The sequence below is a fragment of the Hylobates moloch genome, unplaced genomic scaffold (genome assembly GCF_009828535.3).
Source record: "Hylobates moloch isolate HMO894 unplaced genomic scaffold, HMol_V3 SCAFFOLD_20, whole genome shotgun sequence".
Taxonomy (NCBI): Eukaryota; Metazoa; Chordata; class Mammalia; order Primates; family Hylobatidae; genus Hylobates; species Hylobates moloch.
In genome coordinates, this window is record NW_026652295.1 from 27,373,357 (window position 1) to 27,395,964 (window position 22,608).

Below are 22,608 nucleotides of genomic sequence, written 5' to 3' on the forward strand. Positions count from 1 at the left end.
CGAGATATAATGGAAGACAAGACCATATTTACAATAGCAACAAAAAAGTGAAACTAGGAATAAACTTAATAAGAAATGAACAAAACTTCTATGGGGAAAGCTTTAAAACGTTCCTAAAAGGCCAAATATACGTTTAAACAAACAGAAAGCAATATGAGGTTCTTGGAAAGACTCAAAGAGGTCAGTCCTCCCTAAATACGTATGCAACTGTAGTATTCCAAGAAAAATATCAACAAATGTTGTTCTGGAATTAGATAAACTGATTACAAAGTTCAAGTGGGGAAATAAGAATAGTCAGGAAACCCATGAAAAAGAACAATGGTGAGGGTCAGCCTTATCAGATACTGGAACATACCCATATGATTTTAGTGTATTAACAGAGAGAAATAATAGACCAGAAATAGATCCAGGTATGTAAGGATATTGAGTAAATGATGAACGTGACACCACATATCAACAGGGAAATGAAGAACTTAGAAGTTGTGCTGGGATGACAACAATTTGGCAAAGGTAAAACTGCATTTGTATTTCCCACCACACATCACAATAGAGATAAATTCTAAATGGATCTGAGATCTAAATGTAAAAAATCCACCTATACATGTATTAGAAGAAAACATGAATAATAATTCTAACACGCTGGAATGGGGAAACATTATCTAACCATATGACTCAAAATCCAAAACCCATAAAAATAATAAATCTGACTACATGAAAATAAAATGTATTGCTTGTCAAAAAAAATAAGAAAAAAGCTTGCAACATATCACAGGCAAGGGCTAAGTTTTCCAAATATCTAAAGAGCTCCTAAAAGTTGAGCATAACCAATAACCCAATAGAGAAAATGGCCAAAAGAAATAAATAGTTGACAGAATAAGAAACGCTAGCAGCCCTCAAACATCTGTAACGATGTTCAACTTCACTCAAAATATGAACATACAAATTAAAAACTATGCTGACTGTGGTATGATTAGTCATCAGATTGGCAATGGTACAAAAGTTTGACAGTATACTCCACTCATGGGGAAGGAGAAACTCTTAACATTCTAGTGGGAATGCAAAATGGTACAACCCATAGGTAGGAAAGATAATACTATACAGCAAAATTATATATGTAAGTTTACCCTTTGTACCTGCAATACCACTTCTAGAAATCCATTTAAAAGATACTTTGACAAAAATATGAAGTGACACACACACAAGATTAAGTGGGATCGGGGGAGGCCTGATTTTTAAAATGCCAAATATGAGGGGATGAAATTGAGAAATAGGAGGAAAAATGGAACAGGGCTTCATCATTGATTATGTGGGGGATAAGAGAACAAAAAAAAAAGCCTGGTGTCATCAGAGGATGGTGGTCCCTCCACCAAGATGGGACACTAAATGACAAGTACATTTTGAGAAGAAATTTGTGGGCACAGCTTGGCCATGTTAAGTTTGAAATCCTAGGAAGCATTACACCGTAGATATTGCTATTTGTTAATGTATTGGTTTAGGGATTTGTGGGTCTAGGAGTCATGAGAAGAGAGTTAGCTTGAGATCCATATTTTGGAGCCTTCCACCTTTCACTAATGGTTAAAACGATTAAGATATCTCCTGAAGTGTGTGGTGCTAAAAGACAGCCTAGGACAGATTTCTGGAGTGCCCTTTGCCCCCTACTGCCAGCCCTTTCGATTCTTCTTTCAGGGCATCTGAGGAGAAGGGAGAGAGAGATCCCTCCTCACACCGTGCCAGGGCTCAAATCTCACCTGAAACCGTAGAACATCTCGGAAAACAATAGACAGAGAAATTATTGGACAACAACTTGAATACAACCTGGAAGTGAACGTCAAGCTCACTTTGGGGTCCTTTTCTAGGCATCTTGAAGGATTTTTGCAACGCAGTTGTTTTCCAAGTTCCACTTGGCATGACTTACTGCAAGAAGCTGATATGAAAGTCTCACTTAAAAAGTTAGCTTGCACCAAGGATGATTGACTTGGCATAGTTCCCAGGGACCTAGGTGAAACAGTCAACTTTTTGTCACAGATGCAATGTAGCCACAAGAAAAGAGCATCTAAGCACAAAGAGAGCTTAAGACAGAACTCTGAGTAAAACCAATCTCTGTCTTTTGGCACTAGAGAAACACAAGGATATAGAGACAAAGAGCAGACAAAATGGATCTCCAGAATACCTTTATTTTAAACAATTTTCGTCTAACGCTATTACTAACACTTTTTGGCCATTTTACTAACCAAATAACTCTAACATTTAAAAAGGAGAAAGTTTCCTGTGATATATTGATAAGCCTTCTAACTCTACTTAAAAGGGAAAAAAAGCAGATGTTGAGATCTAGGACTCAAAGACTAAGAGAAAAGGTAAAACTGTAATATTGGAAGCTCACTTTGTTACTTTGTGAAAATGAAAACATGTATAAACTTGATTAGCTCATAATTGTGTCAGGTTTATTTAGTGAGGTTGAAAGGGGATGGAGACAATTGAGGAAAAAGTTATTTAGGAAAAGATTTCAAAAAAGGCTTATTTTTCCTTCAGACTTTAAATCTGAGGTGGATAAAGGTATTGTGGAAAATTAAAGATGGCTACAAATTATTTGACATTTCCCATTAAGATGTGGGGTCCATGTCACTTTCCCTTGAATCTGAGTGGGGTTAATCACTAATTTGACCAATAAAATACTGCAAAAGTGATGCTGTGGTTTCTGGCCTGAGCCTTTGGAGAGCAGCAGCTTTCATTTTTTGTCTTTTAGAACAATTGCTCTTGAAGTCCTGAGCCACCATGGAAGAAGTCTGCCAACCCTGCTTTCCAGTGACTGAGTTGCAAGAATCCTTCAAGATGCCCAAATTCCTGGCCCAAAACATGATGGCGTGGTTTTTTCCACTGTTTTGGAGTAACTTTTTATGCAGCAATAGATAACAAGATCAGATGTTTACTAGATTGTAACAGTTTGATTAGACCATTTCCTAAGAATATTAACTTTCCTTCGTTTCAATGACATAGTCAACATGCAATTTTCAATTTGTAGTTGATATTTAAATTTCCAGTTAGGAAAAAGCTTGATGTTGAGGACTTGCACTAAATTTTAGGCCAGGTATAGCTCCAATTTTTATGGAAATTATTATGTACAGTATAAGGTAATTTTTTATGGGCTATAGTTACTAACCAATTTCCTTTTTATCTTTTTTTATTATTGATTTATTTATGTTTTATTATACTTTAAGTTACAGGGTACATGTGCACAACATGCAGGTTTGTTACATATGTATACATGTGGCATGTTGGTTTGCTGCACCCACTAATTCATCACTTAAATTAGGTATTTCTCCTAATGCTATCCCTCCCCTATTCCCCCACCCCACTACAGGCCCTGGTGTGTGATGTTCCCTGCCCTGTGTCCAAGTGTTCTCATTGTTCAATTCCCACCTATGGGTGAGAACATGCGGTGTTTGATTTTCTGTCCTTGCAATAGTTTGCTCAGAATGACGGTTTCCAGCTTCATCCATGTCGCTACAAAGGACATGAACTCATCCTTTTTTATGGCTACATAGTATTCCGTGGTGTATATGTGCCACATTTTCTTTATCCAGTCTATCATTGATGGACATTTGGGTTGGTTCCCAGTCTTTGCTATTGTGAATAGTGCTGCAATAAACATACGTGTGCATGTGTCTTTATAGTAGCATGATTTATAATCCTTGGGGTATATACCCAGTAATGGGATCACTGGGTCAAATGGTACTTGTTCTAGATCCTTGAGGAATCGCCACACTGTCTTCCACAATGGTTGAACTAGTTTACACTCCCACCAACAGTGTAAAAGTGTTCCTATTTCTCCACTTCCTCTCCAGCACCTGTTGTTTCCTGACTTTTTAATGATCGCCATTCTAACTGGTGTGAGATGGCATCTCATTGTGGTTTTGATTTACATTTCTCTGATGACCAGTGATGATGAGCATTTTTTCATGTGTCTGTTGGCTGCATAAATGTCTTCTTTTGAAAAATGTCTGTTCATATCCTTTGTCCACTTTTTGATGGGGTTTTTTGTTTTTTTCTTGTAAATTTGTTTAAGTTCTTTGTAGATTGGATATTAGCCCTTTGTCTGATGGGTAGATTGCACAAATTTTCTCCCATTCTGTAGGTTGCCTGTTCACTCTGATGGTAGTTTCTTTTGCTGTGCAGAAGCTCTTTAGTTTAATTAGATCTCCTTTGTCTGTTTTGGCTTTTGTTGCCATCGCTTTTGGTATTTTAGTCATGAAGTCCTTGCCCATACCTATGTCCTGAATGGTATTGCCTAGGTTTTCTTCTAGGGTTTTTATGGTTTTAGGTCTAACATTTAAGTCTTTAATTCATCTTGAATTAATTTTTGTATAAGGTGTAAGGAAGGGATCCAGTTTCAGTTTTCTACATATAGCTAGCCAGTTTTCCCAGCACCATTTATTAAATAGGGAATCCTTTCCCCATTTCTTGTTACTAACCAATTTCTTAATCACATTAGACACTAAACCAAATCAGGGATAGACCTGAAACCTTTTTAAAAAATCAAACTGTGGGATCCTGTGGTAACTATACTAAAACAGTTGTTGTCAAATCACATTTTTGTATTTTAAATCCATATTTCTCACCTGGAAAAATGTTAGTATTTAAACTCAATATACAAACATTTAACATATTACCAAATTTTAAATTCCATATTTATTAAAAAATACTAATTTCTGGCCAGGCATGGTGGCTCACGCGTGTAATCCCAGCACTTTGGGAGGCCAATGGGGGAGGATCACCTGAGGTCAGGAGTTCAAGACCAGCCTGGCCCATATGGTAAAACCCCATCTCTACTAAAAATACAAAAATTAGCTGGGCATGGTGGTGGGCACCTGTAATACCAGCTACTTGGGAGGCTGAGGCAGGAGAATTGCTTGAACTTGGGAGGTGGGGGTTGCAGTGAGCCAAGATCACGCCACTGCACTCCAGCCTGGGCAACAGAGTGAGACCCCATCTCAAAACAAAACAAAACAAAACAAAAAGCTAATTTCTTAACTCTAAATCATCATTAGTGATAATAAAGGAAGTATTTCATTTACAAGTTTGAAATCAGAAGCCAAAAGCAAACAAAGTTTTGTGATGTGAATTCTGTGAGCTTCAGAAAGTATATAGTTGAGAACACAGGTACTTTGGAGAGAGCATATAGTTAAGAACACAGGTAAATATGTCAATAAAGGAAGAACTTTCAGGGTTCACATGGATATAGTAGAATGTTTTGTTTCCTATCTACAGCTCTAATGGGAGAGTCCGTAACGAGCTGTTTAAAAAAAAATCAAATTATATCTAATTGATGAATCATTGATATCATTTGTTTTTTGCTGGTCATCTCTCATCTACCTTTAAGAAATGTGTGACAGATTGAGAAAAAATCTGAAAACTATTTCAATAGGTCCATGCTGGTAAGCAGATACTGAGCCATATAACTGGGCATAAATTGAATAAAACCTTGTTTTAAAAAGTGAGCGAGTAAAAAAGTAAAAAGTGAGTAAAAATTTAAGCTGCCCTTCATCCCAAGGAGACAAAAGTAGAAAGTGAGAATGGTAACATATCATATATTGAAGACTGTGACTGAAGTTCCAATTGAACATAGCAAATATTCAATAGGCAGTGTTAAGAGTAAATAAACAAAAAAAATCAACAAGTAATAGAACTAAATTGCTTTGTGATATGGAGGTGACCATTAGGAGAACCAGAGATAGAAAAGGTACCCCTCAGGAGTACCAGGGAGTGTGTCAAATGATAAAGTAGGTCTGTTGCTTTTCACCATAAAACCTGGTTTGCTGTTTGATTTTTTAAATATTATAAACCTTTCAGTGCAAAGTGGTCGATAAAAATTATAAGCCTATCTTACTTTGATTAAAGAAAAAGACAACAGCATGTTGGCAATTTTCATGTTTAAAAAAAAAAAAGAGAAGAAAAAGACAACAACAAAAGAAGAATTAATTAATTAATTAATTAATTAATCAGGCTCAAAAATGAGAAGACTCACTAGCCATGGTTGATGAATATGGAGACAGAGTTGCCATGGAATATGCACCAGACTGGGGTCTCAATTATTTTGTCCTCATTTTGTCTCCAACTAAAAAATTGACCTCGAGCAAGTCACCTAAACTCTGAGTCTATTTTGTAACCTATGAAACAAGAAATTAGGCCATTAGATTTTAATCCCATTCCCCCTTCCTTTCTATAGACCAGTAAAATAATTGTTTTTCTTTCTTTTTTTTTTTTTTTAAATAGGAACTTGCTCTGTCACCCAGGCTGGAATGCAGTGGTGCGATCACAGCTCACTGCAGCCTCACCTTCTGGGCTCAAGCAATCCCACCTAAACCTGCAGAGTAGCTGGACTATAGACATGCGCCACCATGACCAGCTAAGTTTTAAATTTTCTTTAGAGACGGGGTCTTACTATGTTGCACACACTGCTCTAGAACTTCTAGACTCAAGTGATCCTTCTGTCTTGGCCTCCCAAAATGCCAGGATCACAGGTGTGAGCTACTGCAATTGGCAAAAACCATTTTTAGGAATTTGAATAAGTTCCTAAAAAAAAGCAGAGCCTTTCCTCAGGTGAAGCAAAGGGGGCTGGATGCCAGAGCCCTGCTTGGCTGACCTGATCCTGCCCATGGCTGACTGCCAAGTAACATCTGAGGAGTCACCTGAGGTTCTGGAGAACAGTTTGAAAGCCAATGATTGTGCTGATTTTTAAAGGCCTTTTATAGGCCTTTAATATGCTTAAAGTGTCTGTACTTTAAAAAATAAACTTGCTTATCATTGTCTGGGAACATTAAAAAAATAAAATTGTGAGGTTTAAAAACAGTATACAGTCAATTATTAAGCTCTTAATAGAGGCCTTTCCTGATTACCATAAAGTAGCCTTTAACCACACTCCAGTCACCATAACAACATCCTATTTTCTTTATAGCATTTATCAGTACCTAAAATTATCAATACTTCTGTGTTTGTCGGTTCTCTCTCCCTAAAATGTGTATTCCTTGAGGAAAGGGAATCCCTAATCTAAAAGGGATTAATAATGAGATGATGGTATCCAATATGTGCTCAATATATTTGTCACCTAAGGATTTCAGAAACATAAGTATCCATGTGGATTTTTACACTTCACATGTTACAACTTGCTCATCTTATAGGTGGTTTCTATTTTCTCTTGAAAATTAACCACAATTTACTAATTTTAATACACTAATTTTGGATGCAGCCCTGGAAAAGGGAATATGTTGTAGGCTCTCTGGATTCTGTCATATTCTTCCAAAGAGTATTGAGTTTTGTATTTTTAAGCAGGTAGATAACTTTATTATTTATTTATTTATTTATTTATTTATTTATTTATTTATTTAGAGATGGAGTCTTGCTTTTGTCTCCCAGGCTAGAGTGCAGTGGTGTAATCTCAGCTCACCACAACCTCCGCCTCCCGGGTTCAAGCTGTTCTCCTGCCTCAGCCTCCTGAGTAGCTGGGACTACAGGCGCTTGGCTAATTTTTGTAGTTTTAGTAGAAACGGGGTTTCACCATGTTGGCCAGGCTGGTCTTGAACTCCTGCCCCAGCTGATCTGCCCGCCTCGGCCTCCCAAAGTGCTGGGATTATAGGTGTGAGCCACCGCGCCTGGCCGTAGGTAGATAACTTTAAATTGTCACTCCCGTAGTGGATGGCAGCTGAAACCTAAGTTGACATTTTAGCCACAGCTAAGCTACTTGAAATCTACTCTGTGATGCATGGTTCAGGAACCATGGGGAAATCTGGGTGGATTTTATATATAGAACTTGGGGCTCCCCTTATCTGTTTTTTGCCTTCCTAGGATTCCCACCCCACTCCCTTTCCAGTTGCTGGGATCCCCTAAACTCTGTCCTTTGGTTCTTCAAACCAGTAAGACTGTGGATTTTCCAGTCCTTTTTCAGTCATCCCACGTGGCATAGACTGAGACCTACTCCTAGGTGAGGAGATATAACTACCAATGCACTGTAATGACAGACCAGATTAGTTAATATAATTGAAAGGACTTTCAAAGCAAATGTAATTATTAATATTGACTCTCATATACTATAACTTAGATTTCCTGAAAGGCAGGCATCACACCATGTTTATCTTTGCAACCCTGTAGCAGCTCACATTGTACTACACATAGTTGTTCAAATCATTTTCATTTAACTCAAATGAGTAGTCCCTAATTAGGTGTGGAAGTAACAGAAAAAGTGGTAGTTTGGAGAATTATTCTAGAAGGCAAAACGTTTTCATCAATTAACAAGAACTTTGAAAGGCACAGCTAATAAAACAACTTGTGAGATACAGAAATACTCAAATATGAAATTAGTCAATTTAATCATAAATCAATCACTTTAGTTAGTAACTGATTAAATAAAACATAAGTTCAACTTCCTGTGCTACTTATCAGTGTTCACTCAGTAGGTAAAATGTATACACTCTCATGATTCTGGGAGGAAAAATCCACTTTAAATGGCAAGAGAAACCAAATTATTTGGTACCCCTCCTTCATGGCTTTGAAATACCCAATTCACATTGCTTTCAAAATTTAGCAAGATATTATTGCATTTTGCATAGTATTGTGCATACAATAGGCACTCAACTTTTTTTACATGTCTTCAGTTGCTCACAGCCTATGTTCTAGGAATTTATAGACGCTGCTGAATTGTTTGATCTGGACTGCAGAACACTGACCTGGAATCCACTGAACTTAAACCAGTTCTCACTCTGGCTTATTACTTTCTAACATTAAATAAACCTTTACCTTTCTTAGCCTCTTTATCTGTAGAAAACAGACAATAGCTAGTTCACAGAGTTGTAATGATTAATGGAGAACATCTGAAAATATTTTAGAAGCTTTAAAAAAAAATAAAGATGTAAATTCCAAATTGTTCACAATAGGTTTTAGTGCTAGGCACGTTTGTAATTGGGAACTATCTTGATAAACTTTTTCCCCCTGTGCCTCAAAAAAAAGTTTCATGAAGTAGAACAATTTATTTGTTCTTTAACCAACCTAAGAGATTTTGTTCAATAGTTCACATACTTTTGGCAATTAAAAACAGTATACTTGTGAGGTTTTTCATGGGGAAATCTAGAAAATAGGGCAGAGCAGTGTTTTCCAAGGTTTAAGGTATATAACAATCAACTGGGGATCTTGTTAAAATGCAGATTCTGATTCAGTTGGTCTGGGGTGATGCCAGGGCTGCTGATCTTCTGACCACTTTGAGTAAAAAGGGTCTAAACCTATTGAAGAAAGATAGTAAACAATCATTTTGTTCATGCTTATGATTAAAGATAGCATCCAAGTAAGTTGTTTTCCTACGGAGATAACTAGTAGGTAGGCTACGTAATTTTTAAAAACTCTACGTTCAGTTGTGAATTCATGACACTTGGAACAACTGCTGAAAATGTAACAATTTTTCTGAGAGTTGGAGGCTAAAAGCTTAAGAAGGAAGCACTTCTGAGGGCTTGTTAAGAGATAATTTTCTTCCCTGTGCAACTCCTGAAAGGGAAAACAATTGCTTTAAGATAAAGTTTACATAGGAGCCAGATCATCTTAATCTGGGGGCTTCTGATATTGAAGTCCATGGACATCTAGTGGAAAGAACAATGGACTGGGATACAGAGCCCTAGTATTTATTAATTTGCTTCCTAGCATTGGGTATGTATGTACATATTTTGTTTTTAACTGTCTCAACTTCCTATCAGCAAAATGGGAATAACTGGTCCTGACAACTTCATAGGGTAACTATGCGAATCAAAAGGTAATACATGTAAAAATATTTCTTCAAGGCTGTTAGAAGTGTGAGGTGGTATAATGGTAAAGAATGCAGACTCTGGAGTCAGACCAGCTTCACTTCTTTATAGCTGTGTATTATTTACCTTCTTCTGGTTTCATTTCAAAACTAGACTGAGGAATAAACAAATGCCTCTGGAGGAATTTATACTGATGACCATTCAGGAAAATTTCTTACTAAGTGATTTTGAGTATCAAAGATAAAAGACAAATTATTTTTCCAGAGCTTCCCATTTATTATTTTGCATTCACATAAGAATACAGATTATATTCATGATAAATAATGTTAAGGCCAGGTGCAGTGGCTCCTGCCTGTAATCCCAGCACTTTGGGAAGCCAAAATGGGTGGATAGTTTGAGGCAGGAGTTTGAGATCAGCCTAGGCAACACAGTAAGACCCATGTGTCTACAAAAAAATTTTAAAAATTCGCCCAGCCTAGTAGCACACACCCATAGTCTAAGCTACTTGGGAGGCTGAGGTAGGAGGATCACTTGAGCCAGGGAGGTCAAGGCTGCAGTGAGCCATGATCATGCCACTGCACTCCAGCCTGGGTGACAGAGCAAGATCATGTCTCTAAATAAATAAATAAATAAAATAAAATAGAATACTAATGATCAGTATATTAGTTTTTTATTGCTAATATAAAAAATTACTGCAAACTTAGTTGCTCAATGCAAAACAAATATATTATCTTAGAGTTCTGTAGTCAGGAGTCAAAAATGGGTCTTACAGGGCTTAAAGATGTCAAGATACCAGTAGGGCTATGGTCCTTTCTGGAGGCTCTAGGAGTAAGTCTGTTTTCTTTATTTTTCCAGCTTTTAGAGGCTACCTGCACTCCTTGGCTCATGGCCCCTTCCAGCAATGAATCCCTCTGACCTCTGCTTCTGCTGTTACATCTTCAGATACTGATCCTCCTGCCTCTCTTTTATAAGGACCTTGTATACAGAGCCCATCCAGATAATCCAGAATAATCTTCCCATCTCAAGATCCTTAACTTAATCATATCTGCCAAATCGAGGGATTTCATAGGTTCCAGGGATTAGGATGAGGATATCTTTGAGGGACCATTATTCGTCCTATCACAATAAGTTATCCAGATTTCCCAGGTCAGTATAGAAACTGAAGATTGTGCTGTCAATCAAGCTTTTATACTCTTGAAAATCCAAGAAATTGGCAATTGTGAATAATTAAAAGTGGTCCTTTAAAGCTTCATACGTAGCTGAATGCAAGGATGAGGGGAAAAAAGCACTCCAAAAGCAAATATTCAAATACAAATGTATGTATGAATGATTACTAAACTCTAAATTTATACTGTATTATGGAAAGAGACCACTTTTCCAGTACCTAGCATATAATGTGCTAAAAATGCTTTTTTCTGAAAAAATTAAATATACATTTGTTAAATATCACATTGTTCAAGTTAAAAAACGTAATTGGCCACACTTTGAATTCTGGCATATATTAAATTACTTACCTCTTCCACAACGTGGGTGACAGAATTAGAAGCAAGAGTGCCAGTTTTGAAGTCACACTGTTTTGAATAGCAACTTTGTTACTTGCTGTGCAGTTGTTCAAAACCTCTCTTCAGATTTCTTATGTACAAAATGGGAATGAGGATAGCACTGATCTCATAGATTCACTGTAGAGATTATGTGAAATACATAGAAAGCAATCAGTGTGGTGCAGATTAATGACAAATCTTGTTAGCCTTTATTATGTCCTTTTCCTAGTGGTATTTCAACCATTTCACTGGCTCAGCTAAGGGGAAAAAAAATTTTAGGTCCAATTATAGCCTCAGGCTTATATTCTTATAGGACTTAAACGGCGGATATGAGAAGCTTAGTGCTTCATGAAGGTGGTTCTTATACCAGGGCAACCAACGTCTTCATTCTTACAGTAAAGGGAAAGTAGCTACCTAAGAGCTGGCAGATATCTGCTGCAAGGAGACACTGAAGCAGAGAGAAAGTGGTAAGCAAGTGATCTAGCAACTCTGTTGAGCAATATGTATCAGCAGTTGGTAATCTCTAGGCCCCAAAGGTACTAAAAGCCCAGGAGCATAAAAAGTATCGTGGCCCTCATCTCTACATTCCCAATATCACTGTTAACAATTACAGCAGTTTTTTGGATAAAATATACATTTTTATAAGCAGAGTTGAAAAACTAATAGCTTGTAGGCACACTGTTGGTCTAAAGTATTTTTTCAAAAGGTGCAAAGGCTAAAAGTAGAAAGAGTATATTTAAAAGTCAAATTTGGAAAACATGACAACACTGGGCATGTGTTCCTAATTATCCACTGGATCTGAGGAGCAGTCCCTTTAGCTAGGCCTTGCCATCTTAGGAAGAATATCTAACATTAAAAATATGAGTTTCCCTTTAAAAGAGGCCTTTCTTTAATTAGAATATGATCTTTGGCTAGGTTTGTTAAAGGAAAATTAGTCTCATAGCTAATACATGTTTACTTACATCACGATTCCTATTAAGGTCCTCATACCTAAGAAGATAACATTTTCTTAATGGTAATTTAAAAAACCTGTTTGTTTGAAAGATCCCTTGTGCTAGAGTTGACTTTAAGTTGTGAAACACTGTATGATTATGTAAGTTATTTATTTTTATTTTTTTAATTTTTCTGGGTACACTGTAGGTATACATATTTATAAGGTACATGAGATGTTTTGATACAGGCATGCAATGTGAAATAAGCACATAATGGAGAATGGGGTATCCATAATCTATTTATTTATTTATTTGGTTGAGACAGAGTTTTGCTCTGTCTCCCAGGCTAGAGGGCAGTGGAGCGAACTCGGCTCACTGCAAGCTCCGCCTCCCGGGTTCACGCCATTCTCCTGCCTCAGCCTCCCAAGTAGCTGGGACTACAGGTGCCCACCACCACGCCCGGCTAATTTTTCGTATTTTTAGTAGAGATGGGGTTTCACCTTGTTAGCCAGGATAGTCTCCATCTCCTGACCTTGTGATCTGCCTGCCTCGGCCTCCCAAAGTGCTGGGATTACAGGCACGAGCCACCGCGCCTGGCCAATTTATTTATTTTTAGATACAGGATCTCACTCTGTCACCCAGGCTGGAGTGCAGCAGCACAAATGTAGCTCACTGCAGCCTCTAACTCCTGACCTTAAGCGACCCTCCCACCTCAGCCTTCGAAGTAGCTGGGATTACAGGCATGAGCCACCACATCTGGATACATACGTCATAACTTAAAGACTGGTATTAAAATTAATGATGGTTCAAAAACTATTAATTGATTATTTAAAATGATTCAGCAGTAAAACTTAGTAAGCTTTTCTACACTATACTCAAAAGTATAAAAAGATCATTATGTTTATGGTGGTCAAAATGAACAATTAACTTGATCATCTTTCTCCTGCAGTAGAACTCAAAATCAATGAAGAGGATTTTGGCAATTTTCCTGAACCCCTAATAAAATGTATTAATAATAATAATAAATAAAACTTTTGTTTTCACTTTTTTTTTTGGACTCTAGGACTACTTCACTCATTTACCTGCCTGGCCCATAAGCAAAATCTGAGTCTGCTTATTCCCTTCCTCTGAGGACCAGCTTGGGTATCTCCAATGTTTTCCTAATGCAAATTAAAATTAACACACCTCTATTAAAAAAAAAAAAAAAAGATGCAGCTAGGTGCAGTGACTCATGTCTATAATACCAGCGCTTTGGGAGGCTGAGGTGAGAGGATTGCTTGAGGCCAGGAGTTCAAGACCAGCCAGGGCAACACAGTTTCCATCTACAAAAAAACTTTTAAAATTAGCTGGGCATGTCGACATACACTTATAGTCTTACCTATTCAAGAGGCTGAGGCAGGAGAACTGCTTGAGCCCAGGAGTTCGAGGTTACAGTGAGCTATATGATTGTACCACTGCACTGTAGCCTGGGTAACATAACAAGATCCGGTCTCTAAGAGACAGAGAGAGGGAAAAAAAAAGCATCTTTCTTGTTTGGAGTCTTGGCTGGGAGGTACATGTTATACATCAGAACTCAGATAGGAATGGAAGGCCCAAGAATTCACTGTGCTGTCCCTAAAAGGATGCTGAACATGTTTGACTTGACAAATTATCATCACTGCAGCTACATTTAAAATACATTAATCATCTAATATTCTTATTTGTATTTTATGTACAACTTAAGTTTTCACTAAAAAGTATTATTAAACAACAGTCTAAGCTTTCGTGAGAACTGTCTTTTGGAACAACTAGTAAAACATCTGGAAACTGAACTGGTGGTCCACAGGCCACTCCTTGAATGACAAAAGTGTTTTATTTGATTAGCGGTTAGGGGAAAAGTAAATGGTTTGTTCCATTAAATGACAGGATTTTGGTGGGGACCACTTTGAAGGGCCAGTTCTCATCCAAACCAAGTTCAAGGTCTGGTGGGAAGAAATTCTGCCTTGCCAATTTCAGATGCTGGACACTCATAAAATCTCAATGTCAGGTGAGGAGCTATTATGCAAAGCCTGTTCCGTCATATTTATCAACTTCCTAAGTTCTCTTTTGAGTGGATTCTCTGGTGTTGAATAAGGAATGAACGTTAAAGAGAAATTTTACTATACTGATTACACTGAAAGGGTTTCTCTCCAATATGGATTCTGATATGATGAAAAAGCTGAATTCTGACTGTGAACTTTATCACACTTGTTACACTGGTAGTAACATATCTCTCTGGAGTGAAGCCTCTGGTGCTGGTTGAGGACTGACCACTGGCCAAAGGCTTTGTTGCACTTGTCACATTTATTATAGGGTCTCTCTCCATTATGGATTCTCTTACGATGAATAAGTACAGTGTTTGCACTGAAAGCTTTCCCATATTCTTCTCATTTATATATCTAACTCCAGTGTGAATTCTCTTATTTGCATGAAGCCTACACTCTTGAGTAAAGGCTTTCCCATACTTGTTGCATTGATAGGAATCCTCACCAGTGTGAATTTCTGATGCTGAATTAGGACAGAGTTCTGATCAAAAATTATTCCACATTCATCACTGTGGTATTTTCTGGATATTTTCCTAGTCTTTCCTCATACATTTGGACATCTACACAAAGTTCTCAGGAATACTGCCATCAAATCTGACACTGTTTTCCTGTTGGCATGTTATTTCTTCATTTCTTTTACTTGGGAAGAACATTCTCATTCTTCATTTTGATCAAATCATCTGAAAGAAGAGACTGAAAATGTCAGCATAATTCACTCATTCACATATACTTTACTCAATCACTTGCTCACTTTTTAGAACTACATGCCAGAAGAAAGAGATAACAGAAGGAACTTACATGTATATCCACTGGTGGCATAACCACATAAAAGAGTAATTATTTCATATGTCCTTAAAGCAGTAAATTTTTTTTGTATAGCCCAAGTGAGATATATCTTAAGAATAAAAAGAATAGAAAACATGTGTATACACACACACACGCCACCATTAAGCTATTTACAGTAATCATATTTGTGGGTAATGCTGATGTTTTTTATTATGAGGCTATTGTGTATATATTGTGGGACAGTAAATGAGTAATTATTTGATGTTCTATCATTCCTGGTGTCTTTGAGAATCCTCTAAAAGGAGATACAGATGAAGATAAGAGATTAAGTAAGATTTACTACCCTGAAGTAGTAAATGTGAATTACAACTATCAATGTGAACTCATGATACACACTTTCTTTTAAATTTTTTCCTAACTCTGAGTACTGGAAAGGCTTAGTACCAATGACTAAGCCATAAGCACTCCTAATGCCCTATTTTTGGTTTTGAAATACCATTTCCCATTAGGCAGAATCAGGGGTCCTTGGAAAAAGTATTAATTCTAGGACTATGTAAGGAAAACCATAAGATGGGCCTGGTACATCTTATCATACAGGTCAGCAAGAAAACGATCAAAGATGACTAGGTTCATGTCATTAAGGATTCACATGCCAAATTGAAAAGGTTTCTACTGCTCAAAGAGGAGACAAATGAGCTTTAGTAAGGATAGTATTATGGACTGAAAAACATCAAATAATGCTTCAATCCAAGAGTTCCTAATGATACTATTACCAACAACTGGCCACTGTTTTAAAGGATGATTACAAACTAATTCATTGTTTTGAAAACTGATTTAAAAAGCAAGGTAGTGGGGAGTGACTTAAGCAATTATCTTGCGTTTCCTAAACAAACCATTGAATAACTAAACAGAAAATCAGGGGAAATGTCTCTTTATATAACTATTCCAGCTTTATTAAATGAAGAAAGAAGGATACAATTAGAATGTCACCGTTTTGGGACCCCTAATGGATTATTGGCTATAGGTATTGAGGATCAATAGCTGCTAACACCACATAAAAAGAGACAAACAGAAAATATAGGCTTCAAATAGAACACATCATCTTGCCAAAATCATTAAATTTATCTGGTCAAGAAAACTTAAAACATGATTTTGATCAAGGCTGTACATTACTACAATTTACAGAAAATACAGAGGACAACAGAACATCTTAGACTATAGCACATGATGCAGACAGCAAAACCCAGGCTGTGTGCAACTCCACAAGACAAACAACTTCATTTTCTTTAACAAGTGAGTTGTAAGGGAAGAGAAAACAGGAGAGGGTACCCGTATATTAAAAGAAACTTAGGAGACATATCAACCCATCACAATGTTGGATCTTGATTCAAATAAGTTAAAAAACAAAATGAAAAAAATGAAAAAAAAGTTTATGACATCTTTGAGAAAACTGGAAAATTGATATTAAGGAATTACTGTTAATTGTTTAGGTATGAAAATAGTGTTATGTTTACATTTTTAAAATTCATATCTTTTACAGCAAATATTGAAATATTTACATTTGAAAGACTATGCTAGCTCAGATATGCTTTAAAATTATATATATAAAAAAGCATGGGATATGAATAGCATTATAACTGAAACAAGATTGGCCATAATCTGATAATGTTGAAGCTGGGTGACAGGTTCGTGGGGATTTATTAAAAGTAGTACAATTGTACTTTTATATATGCTTAAACTTTTTTCATAGTACAGAGTGAAGAAAAAAAGAAAAAGAAAAGAGTTTATGGCTTTTAGTTGGTAGTATTTAAAAAAAAAAAAGAAAAAAGAAGCAATGTAAAAACCCTCTAAGGCCAGTTACAAAATAATTCAATACCCTTGCAGTGAAATGTATGTCAGCTACATATAGGTATTATATGTAACTTGAAAAGATATCTGTAATGTAATATTAAACTAAAAAACAAGTAGTAAACAATATGTACAGTATGACATTTTAGCATGTATGTGTGCTTTCCCAGTAAGCATGCACCTACTAAAGTTTTATGTTTCCTACACTCATTTAAAAAATGTACATTTAAAAATTTACTTACTGCATGTAGCCTTTTAGTAGTTTTCTATTGGCTTCAATATAGAAAACATTCTCCTGTCTTTGTGATAAGGGGTCTGGGTTAAGGAAGTTGGCAGTATTAGAAGGGAGAAACTGAACCATGCAAGGTAACATGAGTAGCAGGATTTAAAAAAAAAAAAAAACAATTTTAAGGCAAAGAAGTAAAGAAAGAAAAGAATCATAATCTAGGTTAAAGCGGTATGCTTAGAGGAACAGGTTAAAAGTGGAATAGGCAAGAGATTAAATGAAAGATATGCAGAGATTTTAGTGACAAGGTTCATTTGGAAAAATGCAAAAAGACACCAACATTTCCTAACTTTTTCTTTGCTATCTCCTCCTCAACGTTCTCCTTAACAGTGTGAAACTGCCAACATTCAGAGCTGAGTTGACCCTTTACTGGCTGGAGCCGGACTCCAGGTGAGTCCTATGAGGCTGCCAGATACACTACTTGCATTCGGACACTTCTTGTCCCCTGTAGGATGGTGGGGAACTGGGGACAATTAGATAGAGTTCAATGAGCATGACATTTGCTGAAAGTTAGAGCTTAAAATCCCATTATTACTGTGCAACACATGATGGGAGGGCAGAAAGCAGTTTTCCGTTATCTGCAAGGGCAGGGATAAACGGACAAAGAGGGGAAAATACACAGGGCCTACAAGTTAAAAAAACTCACCAAACTAGAACAAAAATAAATAACTCTGGCCAGTAACATGTTAACCATTTTCTCTAACCACCCTAGAGAAGTTATCTCAACTCTCTTATCTCTCTCTGGAGATAATACCTGCTACCTGATAAGACATTTCTTCATTTTACCTTTCCTCCCAGATCATTTAGCTTCCTCTCCAAGTTCTTCAGTATAGACAGCCTCTTCCCTATACTCTGGGATGCTCCTATACCCAGGCCTGGAGTTCTTGGGCAGGATGGTCAGGATCAGTAGTTCCAAGATGTGTTCCTTTGGGATGCTCCTATACCCAGGCCTGGAGTTCTTGGGCAGGATGGTCAGGATCAGTAGTTCCAAGATGTGTTCCTTGCTGTGTATCACTGGTCTCCACCACTGATGGCAAAGAACCTGAAGCTGGACCCTTGAGGCCCAAGTAAATACCCATAGTACCCTTTCTGAAGAACTCCTGACCAGAAGCTCCCTTTCTGTGCGGGCTAGATTCTTTAACTATTTGACACTTCTTTCGTTCTTCTGCAGTTGGTCTGAATGCATTCCTGGGTGAAACAGCTCAGAAGACTGGCTCACTGCAGCAGTGCGTATGCTTCAGGCTGGTGCTAAGGCATAGCACATCATTGTTAAAGAAGATCAACTCCAAACTGGAACATATTTACTCAGAGTGAATGGCTGTATCAAGGCAATGATTTGAAGGTAAAAAAAAAATTTCTGTGAAAGATAAATAAGCAAAAAATGACATAAAATTAACTAAAAGACATTTTAGTTACTTCGAGAGTAAAGAATAAGACACTATTAGCTTTTAGATCTAGAAAATTCAGTGAAATATTCAGATGATTATCAAAAACAATAGGTGCAAAAAGTAATGCACACAACTTGGCATGCTTATATTGCATGTCAGATGGGTCAATTAACATTTACAGGCATACATTGGACATACTGCAGATTTGGTTCTAGACCACTGCAAAAAAGCAAATATTACAATAAAGTGAGTTACACAATGTTTTTGCCTTTCCAGTGCATATAAAAGTTATGTTTACACTACATGACAGTCTATTAAGTGTGCAGTAGCATGTCTAAAAAATGCACATACCTGAATTGAAAGATACTTTATTGCTATAAAAAATGCAGGACTCTTCAGTGAGTTATAATCTTTTTGAGGCTGCAGGGTCTTGCCTTAATGTCTGCTGACTCATGGCTGATTAGGGTGATAACTGCTGAAGGTTCAGGTGGCTGTGGCAATTTCTTAAAACATGACAAAACTGAAGTTTGCTGCATCAATTGACTCTTCCTTTCATGAACTATTTCTCTGTGGTATGTGATGCTGTTTAATAGCATTTTACCCACAGAAAATTGGAGTCAATCCTCTCAAACTCTGCCACTGCTTTATCCGTTAAGTTTATATGACATTCTAAATTCTTTGCTGTTATTTCAACAATTTCACAGCATCTTCCCCAGGAGTAGATTTCATCTCAAGAAACCACTTTCTTTACTTATCCATAAGAAGCAACTTCTCATCCATTCAAATTTTATCATAAGAATGCAGCAATTCTGTCACATCTTCAGGCTACACTTCTAGTTCTCTTGCTATTTCCACTATATCTACAGTTATTTCCTCCACTGAAGCCTTGAACCTGTTAAAGTCATCCATGAGGATGGGAATCAACTTTTTCCAAACTCCTGTTCATGTTGATATTTTGATCTCCTCCCATGAATCACAAATGTTCTTAATTGCATCTAGAATGTGAATCCTCTCCAGAAGGTTTTCAATGTACTTTGCTCAGATCCATCAGAGGAATCACTATCTATGGCAGCTATACCCTGACAAAATGTATTTCTTAAATGATAAGACTTGAAAGTTGAAATTACTCCTTGATCTGTGGGCTGTGGAATGGTTAGCTGTGTTAGCAGGCATGAAAACAGTATTAACCTTTTTGTACATCTCCCTCAGAGCTCTTCAGTGACTTGGTGCATTGTCAATGAGCAGTAATATTTTGAAAGGAATCTTTTTTTTTTTCTGAGCAGTACGTCTCAACAGCGGGCTTAAAATATTCAGTAAACCATGTTGTAAATAAATGTGCTATCATCCAGGCTTTGTTATTCCATTTTTAGAGCACAGGCAGAGTAGATTTAGCATGATTCTTTTTGTTTGTTTGAGACAGGGTCTTTCTCTGTTACCCAGGCTGGAGTGCAGTGGTGCAATCTTGGCTCACTGCAACCTCTGCTTCACAGGCTCAAGCAATCTACCCACCTTAGCCTCCCTAGTAGCTGGGACCACAGGTGTGTACCACCACACCCAGCTAATTTTTGTATTTTTTTGTAGAGACAGGGTTTTTCCATGTTGCCCAGGCTGGTCTCAAACTCTTGGGCTCAGCAATCCTCCTGACTTGGCCTCCCAATGTGCTAGGATTACAGTATGCCCAGCCAGCATGATCCTTAAGGACTCTAGAATTTTCAGCTTAGTAAATGAGCATTGGCTTCAACTTCAAGTCACCAGCTCCATTAGCTCTATCAAGAAAGTCAGACTGTCCTTTGAAGCCAGGCACTGACTTCTCTCTAGTTATGGAATTCCAAAATGTTATCTTCTTCCAATATAAAGTGTTTCATCTACATTAAAAATCTGTTGTTTAGTATAGCCACCTTCATCCACTATCTTAGCTAGGTTTTCTGAATAACTTGCTGCAGTGTCTACATCAACATTTGCTGCTTCACTTTGCACTGTTATATTGTGGAGACAGCTTCTTTCCTTAAACCTCATGAACCAACCTCTGCTAGCTTCTAACTTTTTTTCTGCAGCTTCCTCATCTCTCTCAGCCGTCACAGAATTGAAGAAAGTTAGGACCCTGCTGTGGATTAGGCTGTGGCTTAAAGGCATGTTGTGGCTGGTTTGATCTTCTTTCCAGATCACTCAAACTTTCTCCGTATCAGCAATAAAGCTGTTTTGCTTTCTTATCACTCATGTGTTCAGTGGAGTGGCTTTAACTTCCTTCAAGAACTTTTCCTTTGCATTCACAACTGGCTGTTTGGTACAAGAGGCCTAGCTTTCAACCTATCTCAGCTTTCAACCTGTCTTCCTCACTAAGCTTAATCATTTCTAGCTTTTGATTTAAAGAGAGAGATGTGAAACTCTTCCTTTCACGTGAACACTGAGAGGCCACTGTAGTGTTATTAACTGGTTTCATTTCAATACTGTTGTGTCTTAGGGAACAGGGAGGCCTGAGGAGAGAGAAATGGGGCAATGGTTGGTTGGTGGAAGAGTCAGAACACACACCACATTTATCAGTTAAGTTAGGCATCTTATATGGGTGCCCCAAAACAATTGCAAATTACATCAAAGATCACTGATCACAGATCACCATAATAGATATAATAATAATTTTAAATTTTGAAATACTCAATTACCAAAATGTGACACAGAAACACGAAGTGTGCACATGATGTTGGAAAAATGATGTTGACAGACTTGCTTGATGCAGGGTTGCCACAAACTTTCAATTTGCAGAAAACACAGTATCTGTGAAGTGCAATAAAGCAAAGTGCAAGTAAAATGACATATGCCTGTATAAGTCAACTTCTCTGTGCCAAGAATTGTGCTAGATGATTTCAAAAGTTTGTTTGTTTGTTTGAGACAGAGTTTCTCTCCAATTGCCCAGGCTGGAATGCAATGGCATGATCTCGGCTCACTGCAGCCTCTGCCTCCTGGGTTCAAGCATCCTCCTGACTCAGCCTCCCAAGTAGCTGAGATTACAGGCATGTGCCACCACACTCAGCTAATTTTGTATTTTTAGTAGAGACAGGGTTTCACCATGTTGGTCAGGCTGGTCTCAAACTCCTGACCTCAGGTGATCCACCCGCCTCGGCCTCCCAAAGTGCTGGGATTACAGGCATGAGCCGCCGTGCCTGGCCCAAAAGTATTTTGAATTTTAGAATAGTGTGCATGTCAGTCAGGGGACCTCACATCTGACTTATCAGTCCCAAGTTAATTAAACAGGGCCCCCTTGGTACACAAACCCAGTGGGTATTTTTCAGTCCTTTTCCTACCAGATGCCCCTGCAGCACCTAACACTGCTAACTACTCCCAATCTTCTAAGAAACACTATGCTCTTCTGGTTGTTTTTCCACAAGTTGGTTTTTGTAGTGTTTAGCCTAATGCTTGGCACTGAGGAAGAACAGTTATGCATTGCTTAATCACATGGTTATGTTCTGAGAAATGTGTCTTTAGGCAATTTCATCATTGTGAGAATATCATAGACTGTACTTCTACAAACCTAGATTGTAGAGCCTACTATACACCTAGGTTATAGTGTATAACCTAATGCTCCTAGGCTACAAACCTGTACGGCATGTTTCTGTATTGAATATTGTAGGCAGCTATAACACAAAGCCAAGTATTTGTATATCTAAACGTATCAACACAGAAAAGGTACAGTAAAAATATGTTATTATAATCTTACGGAACTATTATTGTACACGTGGTCTGCTGTTGACTGAAACATCGCTGTGTGGCACATGACTGTATTATATAAGTACCTGTTAAATATGTTTCTAATGACTATTATTTAGTCTACTTCTTGGCTCTTATTCTGCCTGTCAAAAATGTCTAGTATCAAGCCGGGCACGATGGCTCACGCCTGTAATCCCAACACTTTGGGAAGCTGAGGCAGGCGGATCACCTGAGGTCAGGAGTTCGAGACCAGCCTGACCAACATGGAGAAACCCCATCTCTC

The 22,608-nt window shown here is 37.5% G+C and overlaps 1 protein-coding gene across 8 annotated transcripts in view; it reads right to left on the bottom strand.

Moving 5' to 3' along the window:
• Positions 1-8,021: 8,021 nt before the first annotated feature.
• Positions 8,022-22,608, bottom strand: part of ZSCAN23 (zinc finger and SCAN domain containing 23) — a 30,828-nt gene continuing 16,241 nt past the window's right edge. For 4 of the 8 annotated variants that reach the window (XR_009211295.1, XR_009211297.1, XR_009211298.1 and 1 more), the window contains 2 exons: positions 18,975-21,097; positions 18,184-18,592 (listed from right to left, as the gene is read on the bottom strand). The gene's annotated coding sequence lies outside the window, so the exon portion shown is untranslated. Of the gene's footprint in view, positions 9,267-11,293; positions 14,996-18,021; positions 18,162-18,183; positions 18,593-18,974; positions 21,098-21,283; positions 22,478-22,608 lie in introns of those variants that run through there. The other 4 variants (XR_009211301.1, XR_009211302.1, XR_009211296.1 and 1 more) reach the window with 4 other exon arrangements.